The sequence below is a fragment of the Dasypus novemcinctus genome, chromosome 11 (genome assembly GCF_030445035.2).
Source record: "Dasypus novemcinctus isolate mDasNov1 chromosome 11, mDasNov1.1.hap2, whole genome shotgun sequence".
Lineage (NCBI taxonomy): Eukaryota > Metazoa > Chordata > Mammalia > Cingulata > Dasypodidae > Dasypus > Dasypus novemcinctus.
The window spans coordinates 89,599,948-89,615,791 of NC_080683.1; the positions used below are offsets into that span (position 1 = coordinate 89,599,948).

Sequence of the window (15,844 nt, forward strand, 5' to 3'; positions counted from 1 at the left end):
TTTTAGTTTGCCAAGCTGCTACGACAGTATTCATTTTTCCTTCCAAGTTGAATCCCTTCTAAACTGAGACAACATGAAGGGGAAAGGCCTGGGGAGTTCTGGAGCAGAAAATTTTATGTGACATCCCAGATTTCATGTGGCTGGAGACTATGCTAGCAAATCATTAATTGAGATAAATCATGAAATAATACTGGTGATAAGATTCAAATATTTAACTTATTCATATTTGCTTGCTATAATTTTGTAATGTTTCTCAGATCAATTATGTATTTTTTTAGTATAAAAGATGACAGATAGGGTGCTTGTGTCATAACACATACACTAAAATTGGAACAATGGAGAAGATTGGCATGGCCCCTGCACAAGAATGACATGCAAATTCTTGATGCATTTCCTACTTAAAAACATCTAATAAAGAAAAGTTATATAAATGCAAACTCCTATCTCTAAAAAAAAAAAGATAGATATGTATAGATATTAGGTATTTTTTGTTTTTCCATATTTAACAAAGTGGAGGATGTAGAGGGATAAACCAAACTAGTTTCTAAAGTCATTTTTAGATTACATATGATAGGTCATAGATATCAAAAATATTTACAAAGTTATGCATTCCTTTAACCATGAACATTCAAGGTAAATAATGTACACTATTTGCTCTATCATGTTTCTTCTTTGAAGGTTGGATACTAATACACACTTTGCTGTTCCTGTTTAGCTGATGGATGAACTGTGATGGAATAATTTGGAAACTTGCCCTAGATGGTATATCATATGTACTGATGGATTGACTCTATTTGGAATTCTGATTTCTTGGCTCTTCACATCTCATCTGCTACACAATTCTTTTTACCAACTGCCTTTTGTAGGGAGTGTGGGGACTGAGTGACCCTTCCACCTGCATTGTAACACTTTGTTTCTATCAATAATTATAAATTGGTTATCAGAAAATGAATTCAAGGGATCATAATTAAGGTGATAAAAAGTAGATCTTGAATCAGTTGCATTGTGTGACAGATCAAAGTAAAGTTACTTCTTTGGGGTTGATTATATCCTTATTGGTGAGACATGATATAAATACCCTTCCCTCCTTCCAATTCAGTTTGGAGAATAATCTCTTCATTCTCAATTCTGCAAATATTACTTGTCTGTGCAGCCAAGTTCTAAGATAAATCTAATTAAATAATATCAGAGCATAGTCAAGTTCTATCAAGAGAACTTGTAGGCTTTTCCACCTCATTAGGCAGAGGAACAAATTTTTTTTGTCATCTCTTAAAATTTTAGCCTTTCATACCTCTCACTAATAATCCACATAATATTTACAGAGAAAAATGAATTAAATAAAAAATCCAAATGAGCATATGCTATAATGGAAACATTATTGCACTTAATTTGCATATGTACCTGTAGCAATAATGATAATAAATAGCAATTTATTATCATACTTATATAGGTAGCACTCATTGTATACCAGGCAGTTCTCACACATTAAATATTTTAACACTTTTAACACTCATAGAAACCACATGAGAAGGGTGATCATGTTATTGTTCCAGTACCCCATCTGGGTAAGCATTTGCCCCATATTTTTTCCTTGTTTAATCAAGTATTATTAAAAATTGCATTAAAATAATCCAGGGTGTGTCTGGTACAGTTCTACTTTGTATTCTCAGCACTAGCTATGATTTCGCCTAATAGTGAGAGTCACATGTGAGCAGAGTTCTTGCTTGATATAACACCAGGTTAAATCTGAAATAATATAATCCATCTTTTCTTGATCTCTTCCAGATGAAAGGTAATTAAACCTTTCAAGGTTTACAGAGGGTGCTTGTTAATAAAACAAAAGCTCTTCTGAATACTGAAGAGCTAGGAGCAGTCAACTCCCTTTTGGATGGATGGTGACAGACACTGGTCTACCAGCCAGTTGTGCTGACTATCCCCTGGCCTGGCCTACAGCCTGTATGATATATGAAGCCACCATGCTGCAGATTATCGGAGCTGGTGGGGAACATGAGAAATTATAGGTTAAATGCTTGTGAAATAGTTTTTGTAAGTGTAGGCCTGTTGTAGAGAGTCTAGATGGTTGCTTAAGGCCCTTGTTAGCAATTTTATAATTGATTGTATGATGCAAACCTACAACAACTTCTTCCTTTTTCTTATTTTTTGTTTCTAGGACACTTATTTTCCATTGAAGTCTTTTGACAGCAGTGCACTAAAAAAGAAAGTGCATTTTTAAAAATAAATATTAAATTTACGTTTCTCAAGAAAGTGGATAAAGGGAAGAGGATGTGGCTCAGGCAACTGAGTTCCTGCCTACCACAGGGGAGGTCCAGGTTGGGTTGCGGTGCCTCCTGGAGAAGTTGCACAAGACCGCAAGCTAATGCGACGGGCTGGCCCAGTAAGTTGACATGACAGGATGACGCAGTGAGATGACGCAACCAAGAGACAGTGAAGAAACACAATGAGAGTTGCAGCAAAGCAGGGAGTGGAGGTGGGTCAGGCAATTAGTATCTCCCTCCCACATGGGAGGTCCCCGAGTTCTGGTCCCAGTGCTTCCTAGAAGAGAAGACCAGCATACAACAACATGACACAGCAAATGCAAACAATGAAGGGTCAGGGAAAAATAAGTAAATAAAATAAATTTTAAAAAATGAAAGTAGATAAAGTCTTGTAATTTGTACAAAAGATGTGTTAAAGGCTACCATGGAGGTCATAATTATAATCATTGACCATACACCAGAGAACGCAAATCTGATGAGGAAATGTCAGCATCTTCCTTAGAAGTTATTAATTATTTTACGAAAGCTGTGCCTGGAAACAATGACTAGATTAAATAAATTTTCTAAATTTGTTTCTTTTATTTTTGAATTTAAAAATTCTTGTGGTTATAAAAAATGGAAACCATAGCTGTTGGCACATAGGCTCCATTACCAGAAGGAAAAATGGAAACAGAGAAATGATGCTAGTTTTCTATTGATGTTATCAGATGTTTCAAATAAAAAATCAATTAAGTTAATTGCAGTGGTGATTTGAAATCTTTCATTAAAATTGTAGAATCAATGAAAAGTTTTGGAAGTTCATTGTGTTGATGGCAAAATAGCTAATGCGAATTATGTCTTAATAGCAATTCCAAAGTTACAAATTTAACTTAAATTTGTTTTGTTATGATAGTCCTTCCAAGGCTCAAATATTTCTAAATTCCATTTGAGCCTTGGAAAGACTGCTTTATAAATCAACCTAAGTGTCCTACAATAATACTGACATTTTAATGTTATTTTGGTTGTTTGGTTTTTTTTTAATCAGGTGGAAATCTTTAATTAAAGTATCCTATAAATGGGGTGCCAGAGATATTCAGATTTTGAATATTTTAGCAAATTGCTCTTATTTAAACAAAGCTATATTAAATTATGTCTATGCAAAAGCAAGGGAGAAACTGAACAGATTAAATAATGGAAGCTCAAACATTGCACAAGATTTATTTTGAAGTTCTAAAATTGTTTGGAATATCTCCATTTGTGGGCAGAATCTTTTGATGGAGCTCCTATTCTTAATTATATAAGTGTATAGCTGTAGTGAAATGGAAAAAAATATTTGAAAAGGTCTAAAAAGTATGGCATTAAAATTTGGTAAAAATATTCAAAAGAAACAACTTATCTCATGGACATTTAGTCTTATAAAAATATTTGTTGAAGAGAGGTAGTCTGAATGAAGGTAACATTCAGGAGTACAAAATATTGGATCAAAAAATTACAAATTTTAATACAAAAAATGCAGTTTTCAGGATATCTGTTAAGCAGATTTTACACTTCCATGTCTATGGAGAGAAATGATTCTTAATAAATGTTTTATGGACCACAGAGAAGAGAGAATTGAAGGTATCAACAATTTTACACTTGCTAAGCATAAAATATAGTTTTGAAGAATAGTGAATTTTATTGAAAAGTAAAATAATAATTCTATATTGAATAAAAATACATTTTTCAGAAAAATATAAGTGGCACAACATTAGATAAAATATGTGAATGTGTGCCCATAGTAGCTATTTTCTTTACTGTATGTATAATGTTTAGATAAAAAATAAAGAAGACTTTAAATTTTGATATAATTTACATGAAAAAGTGCAACTTTTGTCTTTCTTTAGAAAGTTTTATTTTCAAAATAATTTTGAATAGAATTATTTCATAGAGACCCACAAAAATAATGAAATCTGTTTGTCAATAAGTAACTATTTTAAAATATTTTATCATTTATATACTTTAGTTCTCCTTTCACTTTCAAAAATGCCCATTTTAAATGACAAATAATAAGCTTTTTCTATCTATTACATAAGTAGTATTATCATCCTTATTTTACACATGAAAAAACTTAGGCACATACCAGTTATTTGGCTTGCCCACAGTTAAACAACTATTAATAGTAAGTGGCAGGCTGACTGCAGTCTAAACTTTTATTCCCAAAATTGAATATTTACTTATTTTTTCACTCATTAATTTATCCATTTATTCAAACAACTTATCTTTCATTAGCATGTTCTTTAATGTCAATTTTGTATAGAGGGAGATACACAGTATAGAGGGGTTTTACAAAGAATGCAGTGATTAATCCTTCTGTAACTGAAGCAGTTTTATTAAAGTTGTTCTTGCTATTAAGTCTAGGTTTACAGTAAGTACTTCTTCACAATTTATTTTAATTCACATGGAATTAATTTGTGAGCATTAATTAAAATTAAAATGAGCTCTTGCCAGAGTCATGGAGAAATACGATATTAATCAACTCTAGAGAAGAAGTCTGACGAAGATATTCCCTGTCATTTTTGTCTTTTCTGTATCTGTTTTAGATTTTGGTATTTTAAATATTCTTTAAAACATGCAAATCCTGAATCTACTTCTTATTTATTTTATTACTATACAATTCACTAGTAATCTGATAGAATAACAAAAGAAGGAAAGAAAGTTACTAAAGTTTTTTAATAGATTTTATTATTATGAGTTTAATGGTAATTTGAAAGATTATTAAAAAAGGAAATGTAAACTAATGTAGTAGGTTGCAATATACCTGGAAGTCTGCCACTTCCCTATTAGTTTTGACTATTTTGGTAATTATATAGATTTTCACTTTGTCAGTGTGTGGCTGGTTTGTTAAATGGTTGCAAATTTGTAAATCTATCCTTAATGTGACAATTCTTTTGTGTAGATGCATTTCCATTCATTTATATTTCTAAAAAAATAACTTTTTTTGTAATTTTTAATAGACACAAATTCATTGTTCAGATAGAGTTCTGCTTTTGATTAGGAAATACAAAATATGAAAGGGTTTTACTCACATTGTACAATAAGAAAAGAATAACAATATAAGAAGAAAGAGTAACAAAATAAAACTCATTGTTTTTATCAAAGAGCAGTGTACAGCAATTCACTGATGAATTAAATTCCAGAAAATGTGGTGAGCTAATGTGATGGATAGAATTTGAAGAAGTCATAAATGTGAAAGAAAAATTTTCTGCCCCCAAATTATTCTCCTCACAAATACCCATGTATATTTTATCTGGAAAAACAAACTTGAAAGAAAACCTGAAAACGGAGAATCTGTGGGATATCCTACCTTTGTATGGATCCAGGAACTCTGCTAGGAGTGGACAAAAACTAGCTGAAATTTTGGCCCAACACCTTTCCAGGTCAAATAATCAGCATTAGTGATTTGGGAAATGAGGTTTGGACTAAGCAGAGGAGAAAATGTAATCTCTACTCCAGTCTAATTACATCCTTGACTTGACTTTTAAAGGAGTCTGAATGATTAGTTCCCATCCTAACTATCGGGCAGAGAAAAGGACTTTCTTGCACTATCGGAGAAAAAAAAAATCTTAACAAATATTATTAAGGTTTGCTTTTTCCCTTTTTAATATGAACTATAGAGAATACAATGAAGTGGAATTGAAAAATCATGAAAATGTGATCCACAATCAAGAGGAAAATTGGACAATAGAAGCAGACTAATAGTTACCCACATATTCCCATAACTTAGTCAATTTTTAAATATTTTAATTTACAAGATATATTATAGATATAATAGATGAGAGATGGGTTATTTCCAGAGAGAAATGGAAACCTCAAAAAGGAATCTTAAGTTGAAAAATGTTATGTCTATTTTAAAACATTCAGTAAAGAAGGAAGAAGCAGTATTAATAACACATTTGAAGATAGTTCAGTGAAACTTATCAGAACTGAAGCATGTAGAGGAAAATAAATTGAAGGGAAAACAACAAAAAATAAGAACACAGTCTCATTGACCTAGTAATCTATGGGACAATATCTAGCCATCTAACAGACATATAATGAAAGTTTCAAAAGTGAAGAGAGAATATTTAAAAAAAAAGATATGAAAAAATATTTGCTACAAATTCCCAAATTTGGTTAAACACTTAAAAGTACAGACCCAAGAAACTTAGTGATCCCAATCACTATGAATAATAATAATGAAAAATATACTTTGGGACACATCATGATCAATGTTATTAAAACATCTATATCAAGAGTATTGCTGAATTGTAATTTTTCTCTTTTTCTAATATGGGCTTTGATTTCAAGATAATGCTTTCCTTAAAAACCCATTAGAAATTTTTTCATCACTTTTTAAAAAATTATCTTAAAGTGTTTGTGTTAGATTAGTATTATTTTTTACTTAAATGTTTGGTAGAAATCACCAGGAACACCATATAGGTCTGAAGTTTTTCTCTGTGGGATATTTAGTTATTAATTCAACTCTTTTAATAGTTCATAACCAGTTTCTATGTTCTCCTCTGAGCAGATTTGTAATTTGTATTTTTTTTAGAAATGTGTCCATTCTATTTAAAATTTTTAATTCATTGGTAAAAGATTATTTTGTAATATACTGATATTATCTTTAGAATACCTGCAGAATCTATAGTGATGTCCCTATTTTCATTCTTACTGTTAAATCAGTGCCTTCACTGTTTTTCTCATGACCAATATACAAAAGGTATTGAAAATTCTATACTTCTTGTTTAAGAAAGGAACATTTCACTTTGTTGATCCTCTTTATTGAATGTCTGTTTTCTGTTTCTTTAAGTTTTATTCTTTATTGTTTTTATTCTTTCTACTTTTTTTAGATTTATAGTGCCAGTTTCTTATGATGATGTTTAAGACATTGATCTTCATATTCCTTCTTTGATATATGCATGTAAACCTTTTAATTTCCTTTATGAAGGAATTTAACTGAATTCCATATTTTTTAGTATGAAATATTCTCGTTGCCATTCAATTAAAAATATTTTCTAATGGCCTTTATTGCTTATTTCTGATCCATGGGTTATTTAGAAATAATTATCTTAATATTTAGACATAGAATGATTTTTCTTTTCAAATCTTCATTAGCTTATTTTCATTATAGTAGAAGAACATGAGTTGGTTGGATTCAATAGTCTCAGATTTGTTGAGACTTACTTTAAGACCCAATTACTATAAAGCAAACATTTGTAAATGTTCCATGCAAGCCTGAAAAGTATGAAGTATATTCCATGTGAGTTTCTGTAGTTGGTTGCAAAGGTCTATATATATCAATTATTTTGATATTTTAAGTTTTTGTTCAAATCTTTTATAATCTTACTACTTTTTTTCTGCTTATCTATCGGTTCCTGAGAAGTGTAATGGAATCCTCCACAATGTTTGGAATTTGTGAGTTTTCTCTATTATTCCATTTTATTAAATTTAATGTAAATAACTTAAATCTAATAGTTTAAATCTAATATCTTGCTATTTGATTTCTAGCGATACACTCTGTACATTTATTTTTCATTTCTGCCTTCTACTGGATTGATTAATTTTTTAATATTCTCTCATTTCTCCACTCATAACTTTGTAGGTATTTATTGTTATTATTATTACAGTATTATCCTAGAAATCAAAATACACATTGCTAATTAATCAATGTCTACTATGAGGCAATAGTTTCAGCTCTTTTGCAAAAATTCAAGGAATATTTTACCTCAGTTTATTCAATTTGGAATAGTGTATATTAATTCTATGCCATGATGGACACCATGATGTTTCATCTGGATTTCCCTTTAGCGAAGGATTTTTTGCCCAAGTTGCCATGAGTACTGTCAGAGGGCAGCTTTTATTTCCTAATATTATTATTTTTTATTAGAGAAGTTGTAGGTTTTGATGTCAGTCATTTCAAGAGTTGCCTCAGCTGATAAAGCCACCGTGGCCAACGGCACACCCCTTTCTGGGGCAACCATCATGCAATAACTGATGCAGGAAAGCAGACCCAGACAAGCTGGGACATCTCTGATGGGCGTTGCCAACTCTAAAGCTTCCTGTGAGTCTACAGAAGCTACAGTTGTGTCTGACTCAAATATTAGTATATCCTTAGTCCAAGGCTTCCTTTTCCCTGCCCTTCCAAAGATGCTGATCCCAAGGGTAATTCCAAATAAACATCCTATAAACTCAACTCAACTTATTCTGTCCCCAAGTCTGCTTTCTGGGGAAATTACATTGGACAGTTGGTACAGAAGTGATCCAAAAAAGTTAGTAAAATAGGTTTTGAAGGTGAATGACTCTACCCCTGCCTGGAAACAAGGATCCCTTCTCTGATAAGTGGAGCACTGCACTTGGTACAAAGTGGTGATCCAATTGGTAAATTTTCTCTGGCAGTGAATTGGGATGGTATATTAGTGGAAGTGAAGGCATTGGTGAGATTTAATTAGCAACGGAGAAATATGGGAAAATAATAACTATAAGAGCAATGGAATTGGATGCATTGACACTCAGGAGAAAGATAACAAAAAACCTGAGAGCAATTAATTGTCAATTGAAAATTAAAAATACATATTAAAGAGCCTCCTTGGTAGCATAAAAAGAGACTCAATTCTTGCAATAGAAGGGCAGAAAAGTTGAAGACCATGAGCTGGATTTAAACATCAGAGAAGTTGATTTACAGGGAATGATAAACTCCCAACAGACACAAGTCTTCTTCTCTGAAGCCTGGGCTCTGGTTGGGAAAGAATAGGATGAGGTCCTATGGGATGATATGAACTGATGTACCCTAAATTTTTAAATTCCTACATTCCCCTGAATCCACTGAACCTGTAAAAATGGCCTCCCTCTCCTTATTAAAAAATAATATATTCTCCCCCTTGATTAGAAGTGATGCCAAAGTCTCTTTTGTAAAATCCAACAGGCCAACATCTGCCCCTAGCTTCACTGCTGGACGCATGGTATTTAACTAGAGTTATATCACAATATAACTCACATGCCATTTACTTAGGCCTGATAAGTGAAAAAGGTCTTGTGCCTTAAAACAGCTATAAAGCTTAGCATGTGCCAGCAAATATAGGGAGAGTATGCACTGAAGTTGCTTGCTCAAGGAGACTGGAACACACAACAAAATAAGGGAAAAATTAATGGGTTATGAGTACTATCCCAGGATACAAGATTTAATACCATGGCAAGCACTAGAGAACATTGTGTTAATTCATTTTTGTATACTCCCCAGAAGCACAAAAAAATGATCATTCAAGTTAACTGATGTTGAAATGCCAGAAGTGCTGTGGCAGGTGGTGGAAGGAGATACTAAAAAATTTAGAGAAGTGGCCTAATGGAGGGTTATATTATGTAAGGTGGAAAACTCACTAGATGGTTATATTCCATGAGAGAGCCGTATTTATCAGGTCATAAGGAATGTGCTGGTGAGAGGAGAATAATCACTGCTAAAATGATCAGTGGTGTAGCTCAGGACTGATGGTAAGAGAAATCATTATAGCACAAGCTTACTGGTAACAATGGGGATGATAAGACCCTAAAGCAATAGATATTAAGTGAGATCATTTAACCATCAGAAGTCAAAGATGGCAAAGGTGGGAGAAGCAGGCAGAGTCCTGAGTGAATCTAGCCAAGATAGCAAATAAAAATGAATATCATTGCTCAGATAGGTCATGCAAATTAGGGCCGCTCTTTAAGATCTAAAGGATATAAGTGTGATGACCATTGTGGTATTTCAAATTAATACATTCATCTATAGCTTACAAAAACCAGATGGATCCTGGAGAATGAAAACAAACTACTGGAAAAACTATCCAAGTAGTAATCCTAATTATAACCTCCATTCTAGATGTGTTATCTTTACTAGAACAAATTAATATGGTCTTTGACACATGGTACACAGCCACTGATGTGGTTAGTGTGCATTTGTTTTCATTCCTATTAGAAAAGAGGATTCAAAACATGTCACATTCACATGGAAATGACGTTTAAGATTTTTTTCCTAGACTATGTTAATGCTATTCTTTTATCTTATAGTAAAGTCCATAGTGCATGAACATAGAGCATTACACCCATCTACTATATTACTAATATTATGCTAATCAGAGCAAATGAACAATAATTAACTAGCATGTTTGAGCCCTTGGTAATAAACACTGTTGGAAGATAATTCTCCAATGATTTTGCATTTCTACAATGCAATGATCTTGCATTTCTACAAGTCTTGACGGCGAGGCACTGACTGTAGGGAAATCTTTTCAAGGATAGCTGTACAGTAAATAAACTTGGAAAATAGAGATAGTATCTTCCTAAAGAGCAAATGTCTGTCACATTTACCATCCATTATAAAAATGTGACTTCCTTAAATTAAGCCTTCCTTTCCTATAATGTAACTCATTTCATGTTCAGGTGTCATCTTCCCCTCCTTTTGTCACTCTGCAGGATTAGGGATTTATGAAACCAGTGCAAAAATCCTGATACTCTGGTCACTGTTATTGCTGTGAGTAAAATGTGAGTAATTAAAGTAATAAAAGGGAATCTTATATCTTCTGCCTTCATCCAGGAAAATGTGCCAGGCTAAGTAAAATCCAACAACTTACACAATTTTTCACGGACAGAAAATGACCATCCCTACCAAGATTCAGAAGCCTACCATATCAGTAAAAAATTCAAAGAAGGAGAATTTGGACGCATATCAGCACATACTATCTCAAGTAAAAGATAAATTATTACACTCACTGTGAGTAAGATATCCCAATGCCTTGCAGACCTTTTCAAGTTGTGGAGGCAGAATTTCCCACCTGGTCATACAGCTCTGACTCATAAATTTGATGAAACAAAATGTCTTTACCATTGCAGGGTCACAGAGCAGGACAGGACCTGAAACAAGTCCATTCTGTGGTATAAGCAGCCTTCCCACTTCAGCCATAAGATGCAACAGGTCCTTTTATACTAGAAGTATCAAAGGTGGGATAAGATGATGTGTTGAGTTTATGTGAAAATCATAGCACAGACCCCTAGGTTTCAGAGCAAGACCATGCCATCTGTCTAATGGGATTATATGCCTTTTAGAAAACTATTTCTGGCATGCTATTTGGCCATTGTAGGCAGAGTGTCCTAGAGACCAAGACACCAAGAGACCATGTGATCACAACTGTCCACTATGAACTGACTTCCGTCAGACCCACTAAGTTTTGTGTGTTTTTTTTGTTTTGTCATTTTATTTTATTTTTTTGTCTTTATTTTTTAATATTACATTAAAAAAATATGAGGTCCCCATACATGCCCCCCTCACCCCACTCCTCCTCCCATAACAACATTCTCCTCCATCATCATGAGACATTCATTGCATTTGGTGAATACATCTCTGAGCACCACTGCATCTCACGGTCAATGGTCCACATCATAGCCCTCACTCTCCTACAGTCCAACCAGTGGGCCATGGGAGGACATACAGTGTCCGGTAACTGTCCCTGCAGCACCACTCAGGACAGCTCCAAGTCCCGAAAAAGCCCTCACATCTCATCTCTTCCTCCCATTCCCTACCCCCAGCAGCCACCATGGCCACTTTCTCCACACCAATGCCACATTTTCTTCGATTACTAATCACAATAGTTCATGAATAGAATATCAGTAAGTCCACTCTAATCCATACACTTTCTCCATCTTGTGGACCTTGGAATGACTGTGTCCACTCCACATCTATACCAAGAGGGGGCTTAGATTCCACATGGATGCTGTATGCAATCCTCCTGCTTTCAGTTCAGGCACTCTTGGCTCCCTGTTATGGTGGTTGACCTTCTTCAACTCCATGTTAGCTGAGTGGGGTAAGTCCAATAAACCAGACCCATGAAGTTTTAAATACAGACATTTAGCAACAATCTATTTTAAGATGGAAATATTACATCTGGGAATGAGAATGAGCAAGATTAGAATGCTAAACAAGCTGCATATAGGTAATCAGAACCTCATGCCATCCATTACTTTTGCATTAGGACCTGTCTACTCAAGTCACACACATTATATGGAAACTCTTATGACCAGCAGACAAAGAAAGAAAAAGCCTGACTTTAGTTCCTAATGAGTTGCCTGAATGTGTGGGCATGAGCTGAAAATGGATGTCTACTACCCCACTCAGAAATGGCTTTGTAGGACAATAGTGAGGTAATAGTCCCAACTTTCAATGCTTTGGGGTATTCACCTGGTCATCTGCTTTATGGAAAAAGAGAAGTGATCTGAAGTTAAAATATATGTAAATTTGTTAGCAAGACTGAAACTAGTGTGAGGCAAGAGAGGTACCTAAGGTAAAACATGTAAAGAGGCACTCAATCTCAGAATAGTGCAATAGTGCTTAATCAACTGTATAGGGCCATCTGTTTAGGAGAACAACCAGCCATGGCTGGCAAATTGACAATAACAGACCCATTGAAGACATCAGTCTTAGATAGCATCCTATCACCTATAGTGTTTTGGGCAAAATGGGAGCACAATAAAAGATTGTGATTTTTTTGTTTTATTTTGTTGATCCTTTCTCAAAGCCAAAAGATTTAAATGTTAATCACTGCATATTTAATTAGAGTGGAAAAGAAAGGAATTAGAAAATCACACTAGCTGCCAATCTCAAATTTCTGCACAGAACAGTAAAGGTACCATTAGAAAACGATTGGTGGTACTATAGGGTTAGGCAACTTCCTAGCAAACTTCCTAGCAAACTTAGCAATAAACAGTTAGCCATCTGAAAACTCAAGGCAGCCATTTCCTTTGGTGGGCTAATATGTAGATAAAGTTTGAAATGAATGCTCTACTTAAACTATTTGTAATCAAAACACCTGCACAATTTAATGTTCATATAATACACAGACAAACTCCAGGACAAATGCCAATTGATACTTTCCCATATGTTGGAACTCCTCACGGACCTCACGAAAGCCACCTTAGCTTAGAGAAAAAAAAAATAGGGTCATCTTTTAAGAAGAAATTTGTAAAATTCTATGAATAAAAAGAGAGGCAAAGCTATGATTTTATGTACGTACTTTTAAAAAATTTTTGAAATGCTACTGTGAAGGCAAAATATGCATCCATGTATAAATGAATGAAGTCCACTCTCTTCTCTGGTGATAAGCTAGAAACAAATTGCAATCACTTGTTTGTATCCGGTAAGAGTAGTCTCATAGTTTTATTTATTTTTATTTCTTGCGGCTTCACTGAGTCCCTATTTTCAACTTATTCTTTGATTTACTAATGGAGTGATGGATAAACTTATGTATTTTTGAGCACATCTCCATGCTTTAGTGTTTTTCATCACTGACATTCTTAGCAAGCAAAATAGTCTATATGTAAACTCAAATAGAAACAAAATTAAGGAAAGATCATATACACTATTAGACATCGACAATATTAGAATACCATTGACAAGTGTCCATCAATGCTGTATGAATGAATAGCACCTTCCATCACCTCCAAATTATATTCTCTAATTAGGGAAATAGGACTTTTGGTTTTTTGCTTTGTTCTGTTTTGCTTTTTGTTTTTGGCTAAGCCCTGAATAATACCCACCAGAGACATTTCTGTGTTTCAAATTTTTTGCTCATAAAAGAGAGAAAAACACACTAAGTGCTAAGATGGGACAAGTTTTTAATTTACTGATGTCTGGAAGACCATGTGAAGCTATGATTTGTAAAATTGCATACCACCTTGGATGAAATGAATTTGTGAGCTGTCATTTATTTTGAAAATTAAACTCACTGCCATTATGCCAAAGGGTCACAATCATCAATCTGCTTAACATTAGCAACGCCAAGTGTGTCACGGAGAGCTGTGGGTATCTGGCCCAGCAGCCTGCCACTCCACTGCCTTCCAACAAGCCTCAGACAAACTCAGCATCCCACCTGACAGTGATTTCTTTGTCATTATTGAATGTATTCTTCATCTCTCTTCTGCTTGCTCCCACTTTGATTGGAAACTCCTGTTTCCTCTCTCTCACTTTCATGCTCTCTGATGAAGTTCTATTTCCTTTTATACTACAGCCAAATATTTCATTTAAATAAAACAAATCTGCAGTGAATACATTGGAAGATTGTCTACAGAATAAAGAAGACCGTTAGTTTGAAAATATTAGATGTTTTATACAAAAGGTAACATATTAAGATCTAAAAAGACTTAACTCTTCCATTATTAAAGGTTGTTGATAAGAATTTAATTGTAATGTAGACACAAGAAGGCAACATTTCGTAATCAAAATAACTATTAGCAAAATGGAACGGAACAGGTTTTATTATTAAAAATTGTGATGTTTTATTTTAAACAGTACAGCAGGAACAACAATAATTTACCATGCCATCATAACAAGGAAGTTAGCATCAAATATAATAGATAGGAGAATATTGTTGGATCCTACTAATAGAAATGTCTGACTGTATTTTTAAGGAGAAGGTAAAAAGTCTTCAAAGAACTTAGAGCTTGTTTCAATTTTTCCTTAAGGAATTCAGGTCCTTGATAAGATAAACTTTGTTCTTTAGAATATGAAGATGACTTTCAAAGTTCCAATTGAAAGATATTATTAATTTCTGCCTGTAATTTTATTTACTTTAGAAAATTGTCATTTTAATGCTCAAGCATTTGCATTCAATTGTCCAAGTAGGATTTAAAAACTGTTAACAAAAAGATAGAAAAAAAAATTGCATACTACAGAGCAAGAAAAAAAAAGTGTGTGTAGGGAAGGATGGAGGGGGAGAAAGGAGAGTAGCAAGTGGGTTGTGTTCTTATGATTCTATATTGAGGGTTCAGGTTCATCAGGAAGCACAATGAGAGATTCTAGAGATGCACAAAGGTCCTGTGGCCAGTCAGCGGTGGCCAAGAACTGATATGGTAAATGACTCACAGGCTATGTGTTGCTCATTGGTACTTTTTCACTTGGACTTGTAATTCAAAAAGTACTTGCCAGTTGACAGTTTTGAGTTAGGGAAATACCGAAAGTGATTCTCTGAACTTCTAAAACATTTTATGTCTTAAATTTGAATTTGATTCCAGCTTTTTTTGTGTGTAAGATATAAGCTCCAGAACAATCAATTAGTAATAATCTCTACCATCAGAATTTTGCCTGGAATTCACTATTCTGTGAATAGTGCAGAAGTGGGAGTAAGGGTTGTGACTATTTTAATAATAAGATAATAAACATATAACATGATCTAAAATTGTGTAGGCCTTTTTACTTAATGGAACTAAGTATACTTTTTTGATTACATAAAGTAGAGAATTGAGTAGATACATATGAATGCAGAATTAAATTCTACTAACCTAAAATATCTTTGGGTCAAGTCAACTAAAATTGTCACTCTAAATATTATTATTTATCTTTAAGCTCTCAATATTAACAAAATTGTGCCATTGAGTAAATTACTAGTGCTTCTGTCCCAACAAAGAGAAACATGTTTTCATTTTATGGAACAAATGAAAATGTATCTCTTGAGAGGCTGTACATTAAATAGGATGTTGCATTCAAATTCAAATTCCCCAAAACAGAGGCATGGAGTTACTCTTGGCAAAGCATTACTGAAGTTAATACACTG

At 33.6% G+C, this 15,844-nt stretch overlaps 1 non-coding gene across 1 annotated transcript; it reads left to right on the forward strand.

The window, feature by feature from the left end:
- Positions 1–298: 298 nt before the first annotated feature.
- Positions 299–402, forward strand: LOC111763545 (U6 spliceosomal RNA). Its single transcript, XR_002796394.1, has one exon. It is a non-coding gene; the product is annotated as a U6 spliceosomal RNA (small nuclear RNA).
- Positions 403–15,844: the final 15,442 nt, after the last annotated feature.